We start from the raw sequence: 10,100 nt of genomic DNA, 5'->3' as shown, positions 1-10,100 counted from the left end.
TTCTGCTTCCGTAACTGCGGAAGTTTCTGCTTCCGTAACTGCGGAAGTTTCTGCTTCCGTAACTGCGGAAGTTTCTGCTGCCGCAATTTTTATAATAGAACTTAATCCGATGTTTATAATGTCCGCGATTAAGTGCAATTACGTAACCAAGAACAAGCCCTGTTTGGAACTGAAAGGGTTGCAACCCTAACAACCGTGATCAGGATCAGGGCAGTAAAACAGGAAACTTCCGGTCCACAAATTTATTTAACGTAAAGTAAAAAAACTGTAACAAATAAAAGGTAGACGTAGAAAACAGTACATTAATAAAAAACACTCCCTAACTTAATCTAAAAAATGGTAGATGTTAGATTTAGGCACTTACCCCTTATCGGGTTTTATTATGTTGAATTACAGATATTGGATAGACTGTTATTCGCTCATTGTGGTCGATACATGATTAACATTGTTTGTATTATGATTAAACTTGAAAAGAATAAAAAATTAGACAATTTGATTTAGTAGTTCTGTCCGCTATCGCGGTCAAGCAGAGAGTGACCGTGGTACGACGAAAAAATGAGAAAGCGAAGGAAGATGGAACAATTCAAATTGAAAATTTAAATACAAGCAAAAGAAAAAATTATACGATACAAAAAGGTGTAACGGTGTAAGGAACACCGTCACGGAACTATTTCGTTGAGATCTTTCTATAAAATACTAATAAATATTATTATTTACACTTCTGCTTCCGCTTTCGTTGCCACTAAGATTTATTTTTGACATCTGTTTCCGTTTAACTAGTAAGGATGCTAGTGAAATTACGGGTGCAAAGGATTTTTCAACTTATGTCTCAGGATGAGAAGTGCAGTGACAGCGCCCTTCAGATCTTTGCGATTTAAAGTCCTGAGCAGGAAATTACCTAATTATCTACCTATAGAAAAATTCAAACCCAAAATCATTTCAAGAACGTGTAATGGATAAACCTATACATTCAATTAAGTTCGGCAAACTTGAGGTTCTTGCAAAAAGAAGTCCGTTATCTACCCAAGATGCTGCGAGAGGCCAATAAAATTAAAAAACAACCTAATTTCAACAGGGAAGATGGTTTCTCTGTAGAATTAGTTCTGGGATCCTCTGATGAAAAATTCCAAGCAGACATGAGACTTCAGTGCTTATAATATTGTTTCAATTTGTTTATAATTTCCTTTTCATTAAAAAATTTCATTTAATAAGAAATTATATGAAAATTATCACTCATTACAGGTTTCATACGGTATGATTTCTTTTTATTTTCTAAACATTTCAACTCGTGTCCAGAGAACGTCTAGCCATTTGGAAATATCGGGAATAATCATACATATATATTTACAAAGAATTTCTTGCTCATTCTCCTCCGGGGAAATTTGCCTTACGAATGAGCATAGAGTTTGATCAGTATGACAATTTCACGTGTAATTTCCTTACCTATGAAATAAAGATTGTTTGACTTTGACTTTGACTTACTGTGGTTAGAAACCTGCAATTACCTTATAATCAGTTAGTGATTAGCCACGAAAGTTAAAACCTATATTTAATAGTTTTATTTTGTAGGGACATTTATACAAATGACTTCTCTATAAAAATATGCACGTGTACCTAACCAAGGTAAATATGCAACTTGTCTAAGTAATATAAGGTTATTGTAGATAAATAATTAAGTATTATTTGTCTACGCGTGTATTATAATGTTTATAATACAATAGCTTTGCTGTTGTCTGGCAAAAAATCAACTTGATCCTAGTGTATTATTTTATTTGTATTACAATATTGTTTTATTATCTTTCCCGGAACTCCGTGTTAATACAAATGATATTTAATTTAGCTAGAGTTAAACAATGCTTTTTTTCACACAGTTTTAGTCAAAGTCGGAAGCAGCGACCTCTTTGTGACTACATTGTGAGGTTAAAGATACATTGACCTCCAGTTTAATCTACATTTTTTGCTTACAAAATATTAGTATGTCTAATTTTAAGTTTTGGAACGAGTCATCAAACCTTGGAGCCTCCGTGTTGAAGGACATCCGGAAATAGACAAAAAGCTATAAAATTAGCTAAGAGCTCATGGCGTATTTTATATGAACCGGCGACCCGCGTTTGCGAATGCGCGTTTATGGCGTCGTATACGCGCGTCATCGCGCGCATACATCGCGTTGTAAGCGAGAAGCTTAAGAGGGAGCAGAGGAAAAATTCCTAATTTTCGATTTGATTTTAGAGGGGTATATCCACTTTAAAGGTAAAAATAAAATATTGTATGAGTAACTACACGATATATTCAAGCATAGACACTAATCAGAAACATAAAACAATAAAGTTTCCTCGATAGATAAAAATCACGAAATGACCTCTAATTTTCACATTTTTTCGATTCATCCTCGAAATTCTACAGGTTATTAGGACCAAAATTAGATAATTAATTATATTTATGCATGATCGAGAACTGTCACTACGGATTTTTTTTAATCCCTTTAGTTTTAGAGTTATTCCGCTAAAACGAATTTGGTACTTTTAATGCGCAAAATTCAACATCTCCTGTCGCATGTCACGCGAACTTCAGGTATATATTTGTTTCACAAATTTGGGCGGAGCCAACGTCAAAACTTTTTTGGCATGAGAGCTCTTAATACCTCACTGGAGTTCATGTAGTTGCTTCATTTCAAAAACTAACTGAACAAACAAAACTAAAATTACATAGTTTCAATTTTTGATAGTATCTCTTATCAAAATGTGCGATACATACTCGCGATTACAGCGCATCTGCGGCGCGTATATGTGCAGATGACGCGCATTTACGGCGTGTTTAAAATACGCCGTGTGCATAGACTCTTAGCCACGTTGAGGCGACAGACGCGAGTACAGTCGAGTAGAGTCGGTTTGTGTTTGTTCCATAAAAGTGAATAATATGATGATGAAATTACAGGCACACGGGACTTATCAACTAATGTCTCAGGGCGGCAGGCGCAGTGGCAGTGCCCTTAAAATCTTTGCGATTTAAAACTCTGAGGTGCACTACAGCTGCTATGGACAGGCGTGTCACTTACCACCAGCCGCGCGACTTGTTCTTCCTGTCACTGACAGCATCAACAGTTAATTACTTTATGTATACTAAATGATGCACCCATAGTTGTCGGTTAAAAACCGCTTGCCGGGTGTAACGTCAATTTTATCGTGGGAAAACAAACAGACTCTACGCAACACGTTACTATTATATTAAACGGGGATTAGATAACATACCTGTCCATTACCGTAACGTGTCCAAACAACACAGGTGTATTAGACGTCTATAGTAATCAACTGAAGAGTGAGGAAAATTCCATTCCTTGTGCCGTTTTTCGTTCTGAGGGCAGTATTGTAAGAGGCTAGTGGAGAGCAATCGGGGCAAAAAATTCACCTCTTGGCAGGCTTGGCGGGACCCCAATTTTGCAGACCTATGTTAAGTTATGGTTAAAGAAGTGGATGGGACAATTACATACGTTTCTTTTCAGTGTGCTGAAATGGCTGAAGAGTATATTTTTTAATAAAGATTTTAAATACCTTAGGATTATTTTTTACCAATATTTTCAGTTTTTATTGAAACGGATTCAAAAGCTCTCAAAGGAGATGTCTCTTGAAAACCATAGTGTACATTTTTTTTTATTTTACACCGATTTAATGGTAATGGTTTTGCCGTAAATTCAAGAAGCTCAATGTTAAATTACTGCTAAAAGAAGAAGAAGAAGCCCGTAATAGATGAGGAAATAAGTAAATATGTAAAGTGCACGATGGTACGTTACGCTTCAGTATACTATAGAGTATATTTTTCAACCATCATCATCAAGCTATTACATGTCTCACTGCCTGACACGGGTTTAATATCTAAGCAGGATAAGACTAGACAGCAAAATAGAAGGTACGTACGAGTATCATTGCAATTGGTAATTTCAATTTATATCGTTGTTTTTTCATTTCCAATAATCGTGAAAACACTACATCTCAAAAATTATTTTATTTTTTTTGTATTTTTAAACGTCTCCTAGGCACTAGTTTCAACTTATAGAAAGATACACGTTACAAATTCAACAGTGCCGTCACGTGGCCCATAAAAGAGCTCAAGACGGTTCAGTGGCCGGGGCACAAGGACTGCACTGTTCATTTCGAAGCTTGGGTTGAAGGGAGAGCACACAACCGTGTAAGGTTTCGGTCTTAACGCAGATGAATGTTCGTGGGATTTATTAATCCATTTCTGTTAATTAAACTAGTAAATCGTTAATATTAAAATTACTAATAAATCAGTTTGAAATACCGTGATTTTAGAGAGATGTCTCCACCGAGAGTTTTTGAATCCATTTCAATAAAAATTGTCACCATCGAGACTTTTTGAATCAGTTTCAATAAAAATTGCAAAATGTCGGTATAATTTAAAGTTATGTTTTTGAAAAGCTTTTGCTTGTTGTTTGTTGCTTCTAAAATTCGAATCCCAGTGTATGTACATGTGTATATAAGTTACGTTCATTTGTGAATGATAGATAGAAACCTCTCGCTAACGGCGAGTGAAAACATCATCATGAAACATGAAAGTCGAAGTTTAGAATTCTTGAAGAATACGCATTAGGCCAGCGTGGTGGATTATGGCCCAAACTACAGAACAATAAATACAGTTAGTTAGCGTCAGACGTCATTAACATCTCGAAAGGCCTCTTTTGCTTTGCATGGTATGGTTGTGTCTTTCTTTCGTACATATTCTCTAAAATCCTAGAAAAATGTCTTTTTAATACAGTTGCTCAAAACGTGGTATTTTTCGCACTACAAATCGTGTTTACTATTCCAGTTTTTTTTTTAATTTACTGTTGTTTTAAGTCTTAAACATAGAACTAAAGAGATTGCATATTTATTTCATATTTATGTGCTTTGTGACGTAAGTCATTCGTCATTACTATACTATATGTATGGAGAGACCGCATTTTTACACCTATGAAGTAAATGCTCCTTAGTAGCGCTTATGTAGAAAATAAAGTAATATAAAATCATTGACTTACAAATAAATGGACGACGGGTCTAATACAAAAACCACGAAAAAAATGTCCCAAGTCAACCTATTCGAAATTTAAATTGTTATGTCATCGCAGTATCGCGCTGTCCGTAGAACAAATGAAGACTAAAGCGGAGTGTCGCGCTCTGTATACGATTTTAGCGCCTTACAAGTGTGGACACTTTTTAGCGCGGACCCGACGTCCATATAATTGTAAGTCAATGTATAAAATAGTAATTTTAATGTGGCTGAATACTGGCAACAGTTGCCATATTGAAAAAAGTCGGCCAAAAGAAGTACTAATTTTTTTCATCGTTTACATTCCCGCCTTTTTCATTAACTTTTTTAAATACTGTTTTATTTTACTTTCAATGTAGGTTTTTCGCAAATGTATTAAAAAACGTTGTTTGATACACATGCGGATTTGTCATTTTCACTTGTCTCGAGACTCGTGAATAATGACTAACTTTCCGCACTTGTATCAAAAATAACTATATTGTGCTGTTTTGGTGGTATTTTATATCAACTGAAAGTCTTATTTTAATAAATTTTCCATGTTCTGTTAATCGAAAGATTTTTTTTGTTACAAGAAACAAAAGTAAAGCTTATACCCATGCTATATGGTCGCTTCTTTTTTGGAGAACTAAATTAATAACACCAATTCGTCGTCGTTCGTCGTTGCAATAATAGGTACTGATGGTATTGAAGTTTCAACGATATGCCAACAGGGCAAAGTTTAAATTATATTAACAATCCAGAATTTATTATTTCTTTTTAAATTTGAAACTACGACCAAACAATATCAAGATTCTGTAGTGTTCCAAATTGAGAATATGTGAGTTTTGGCGACATCGATTCTGGTAATAATTGAGGCTTAAACATTGACTTACAATTATATGGACGTCGGGTCCGCGCTAAAAAGTGTCCGAACTTATAGGGCGTTAAAATCGTATACAGAGCGTCATTCACGCTTTAGTCTTCGTTTGTTCGACTGACAGCGAAGCAAGCAAAATTAGACAGTACTGCGATGACATTACAATTTAAATTCAACGTTTTAGCTTTTTTATATTCCTTTACATGTCACTACGTTTAAATAGGTTGACTTGGGACATTTTTTTCGTGGTTTGTGTATTAGACCCGTCGTCCATTTATTTGTAAATCAATGGGCTTAAAGCACATTGTTTTTTTTTTCATTTATTGGCTTCTATTATTATATTTATTGCATCAATTTGTATCGTATCGATCAGAGCAATTTTTTGGCGCTTTGGTAATCCGATTAATATACAAATATTAGACAACAACACATACGTTGCTCTGATCCCAAAGTAAGTAGCTAAAGCACTTGTGTTATGGAAATCGAAAACAACGACGGTACCACAAACACCCATTATTATTTGTTGGCCATTTTCTCGTTGTGTTTTAATTTTTTTATTTCTTTTTAATTCACTCTCGTTAGGTACCATATGTGGCGCTAAAATCTTTGATCTTTTCTGTGACGATATGAATTTTACGAACATGAAATCGATTCTTGTAGCTGCATTTAAATATTTGAACAAAGCGTCTTTGAGCTGGCAAGTCTCGCTGACATTATTTTGACACTCAAACAAGCTCTTTGGTAACGCGTTGATTGATCCTGGCCACATTTAGCCTTAAAGTTTAAATTTAATCACAAGGCATAATTAATAAATACTCAAAAATGAGTTCTTTTATTATTATTGAAACCGCCATATTTAGAACAGCTTCGATTCCCGGGCTTGGGAGAAATATTTGTACGATCTCATTGACTTATAATTATATGGACGTCGGGTCCGCGCTAAAAAGTGTCCGAACTTATAGGGCGTTAAAATCGTATACAGAGCGTCATTCACGCTTTAGACTTCGTTTGTTCGACTGACAGCGAAGCAAGCAAAATTAGACAGTACTGCGATGACATTACAATTTAAATTCAACGTTTTAGCGTTTTCATATTCCTTTACATGTCACTACGTTTAAATAGGTTGACTTGGGACATTTTTTTCGTGGTTTTTGTATTAGACACATCGTCCATTTATTTGTAAGTCAATGGTAGTGAACAAAAGTTTTTGTAAATGATGTTAGTAATATGTATAGTCCTTGGAGGTTTGTTAATATTTTACAAAGATCTTTGTATAAATAGTTACCTATTAAGTAAGTAAAATTAGGTAAGGGTGCTTTTCAAATTACAGGCACACAGAACGTACGATGATGTACGATCTACATTATTTCTCTCGTCGTGAGTCTGGGTGTAATTTGTAGTTGTCTGTGTGTCGCGACACAGGGTTTCCCTAGTGCGGGGCTATGAGTGTGTGCTTTATTATTATTATTATCTTATCCTATCTCATATTAATATCTTACATGTGCAATGCAGTATGTTGTTGTATATCTATGTGAAGGTAGTGTAATAAGAGCCTATTTCGTCGTCTTCTTTGTTCGTCCGTTACTATTATAAAACTAAACTCATTTAGTTAATCGTCCATACTGCCTCAGCTCGAATTAAGTTTTCCCGTGCGGTTCAGATTGCTTGGCTCGAGCAGCAGGGACAGTGGCTTTATTTCACAATTTATGTTTTTACAAACGTAATGAAAGCTATTTCAAATATGTATATCGTATACTATACGTGTTTTGTTTAGTTCAGTTGATGTAAAAAAGAAATCATTGGTATATGTGAAGTACGTGTTAAATGCAGCGGTTTTCTTATAAAATTTCGAGGTAAGTTTGTGTTTTTTTTCTATCGTGATATATTTTAGGAATCGTGTTTTGACACCGTATAGTAATCAGTGTATATTCTCAATTTTAATATATATATTTTCCAAAATGATTGATTCAACAATTTCTCTGTTATGCCTGATCAACCGAAGCCATTTATGGTTGTATAGACTGTAGAAAATTTAAACGAGATCCACGCAAAGCCTTTCTACTCACTGTTTCAATTTATAAACGTACTTCTATAACTTTCTTTACATTCCTCAACAAAGAAAGCAAATCTATCTGTAACGGTAATCTAAAAAAGATCAATCAATCTTGCCACTATTGCACCGCTGACCACAGATTATAATAACTGCACTTATGCATTCCATTGCCCCACTCACGCTTGGCCGCGCAGCTACACCGAAGCGCACGCGCACGCTATATACATAGAAGTTTTTAGGGTTTCGTAAACAACTAGGTCTAGGAAAGCTTAAAATTTTGTTCTATTAAACTTTCTATACAAAACGATATGAAAGAAAATATATTTTTTGAAAAAAATCTGTTGTTTTGATTGCAAAATGACTTAAGACCTCGTTGCTTTATAAGTCCAACACGCTCTTAGCTGTTTTTTTTGAAGAATAGTTTTTATCCCATGCTACTTTCACGGTATAGCGGTGTAGAATTAACGAAGATTATGGCGAAGTGCGTGTTGTATTATTGTATGATGATTGTATGGTAAAAATTATGAAACATAGTAACATTTATTTGTAGTTGATAAGGTAACAAACAAAACTTAGAATAGGGTACCTAAAATTTAGGTCCAGGTTTCTTCGATTCTATGAAGCCCGTTTTTTGGACCTAAGAGTAATGTTTATTTCATAGGTAAGCAAATCACAATTAAAGTTGTCATATTGATTAAACTCTATTGCTCATTGATAACACAGATTCCTCCAAGAAGAATGAGTAAGAAATTCTAGGGGTTGCTCTTTGTAAATAAACATTTTGTACGCATTTTTTGTTTTTTAGTCCTGCACTAGGGAAATCCTGTGTCGCGGGTCAAATGGCCACACACATAGACAACCACAAATTACAACCAAACTCACGACAGAAATGAATGTAGGCCATACAGATATTTCTCCCGGGAATCGAACCAAGGACCTCTGCGTGGCTGTCCAGTATGGTAACCGGTCGGCCACGGAGGTAGCTACATTTAAATCATTTACAATATGTATTTCAAAGGTCATAGATCGAGAATACCTGTAGTTAAACGGGTCGCTACCACGGATCTTGTCATCCAGGTCCGCAGAAGCTGTATAATTTTTGTTCCACTATAGTTTTGAACCTCGTGAATGGTAAATTTTGAATATCTAATATGTATAGAATATACTATAGAAGCGTATACATTGCCTCGTATATGATTTTGTGACTTTGTGAAGACGACAGTCAAGAACAGCTAGTTTATTTATTTATTTTTTTATTTAAAAAAAACCTATTCTTAACAACATAAATTATATTTTCATAAATATACTGTGACGCCAGTGTAAGAATGTCAATTTTTTTTTAAACTTATCTCCCATAGAATACAAACTTTATTAATTGTAGATACGGCAAGATGTTGTTACAATGTTTAGGCTACGTTACGGACCTTATCCGTCGAACAGGTTTAGATATCTTATGAAAAAACTGAATTCACCAAATTGTGAAGTTTGTAATAAAATTGAAGACGTCCAACACTTATTGGCGGAATGTACGGACAATGGCACACCAGTGCAACGGAACAAGATACGTCAATGTGTAGCTTGATGTGCTGGAGTGTGTACAAAGAACGAAAGCCATCGACAACTTCTGATGTTTCTATTACGATTGAACCGCTCCAAAGTCTTCCGACAGATCTGCATACTGATTTTGATTCAAATGGGAATGGAACCGATCGGGTAGTCTCGAAATCAGATGGGTTTCCGAGTGAGAAGATGAACCTGATTCCTACTATATCTTTCTAATTTGTGAGTTAAATCAACTATTGTTTCGATTAGAAACCTCAAAAGTTTCAGCCAGTTGTGAATCGCAATTATGCGCCTCGACTCGGAAAAGACGCAGATTCCGATCGGTAGAGGTAATCAAAAGCAAGCTGCTGAACCCTTGTCAAAACATACGTGTGTAATATAATATAAATGTTGTGTGACATGGTAAATCGGCGATAGTTAACGTAGTCCTATTAATGTAGTAATCATATAAAAATCATTTTACTGTAAATTGCATGACAATTAGAATAAGTATGTTAAAGATTTCTCATAGATGGCGCTACGACTAAAAAGTCGTTGAAATACCAAGTACAAAGACACGACGCAAGCACATAGAAAAATTCGTGAGGT

At 35.0% G+C, this 10,100-nt stretch overlaps 1 protein-coding gene across 1 annotated transcript in view; it reads right to left on the bottom strand.

Moving 5' to 3' along the window:
* LOC113236152 (protein trapped in endoderm-1) overlaps positions 1-10,100 on the bottom strand; it is a 63,073-nt gene that overhangs the window by 7,739 nt on the left and 45,234 nt on the right. The window lies entirely within an intron of this gene.

This window comes from Hyposmocoma kahamanoa, unplaced genomic scaffold (assembly GCF_003589595.1).
Source record: "Hyposmocoma kahamanoa isolate Upper Pololo Valley unplaced genomic scaffold, ASM358959v1 89, whole genome shotgun sequence".
NCBI lineage: Eukaryota > Metazoa > Arthropoda > Insecta > Lepidoptera > Cosmopterigidae > Hyposmocoma > Hyposmocoma kahamanoa.
This window is presented reverse-complemented; position numbering and strand designations above follow the sequence as displayed.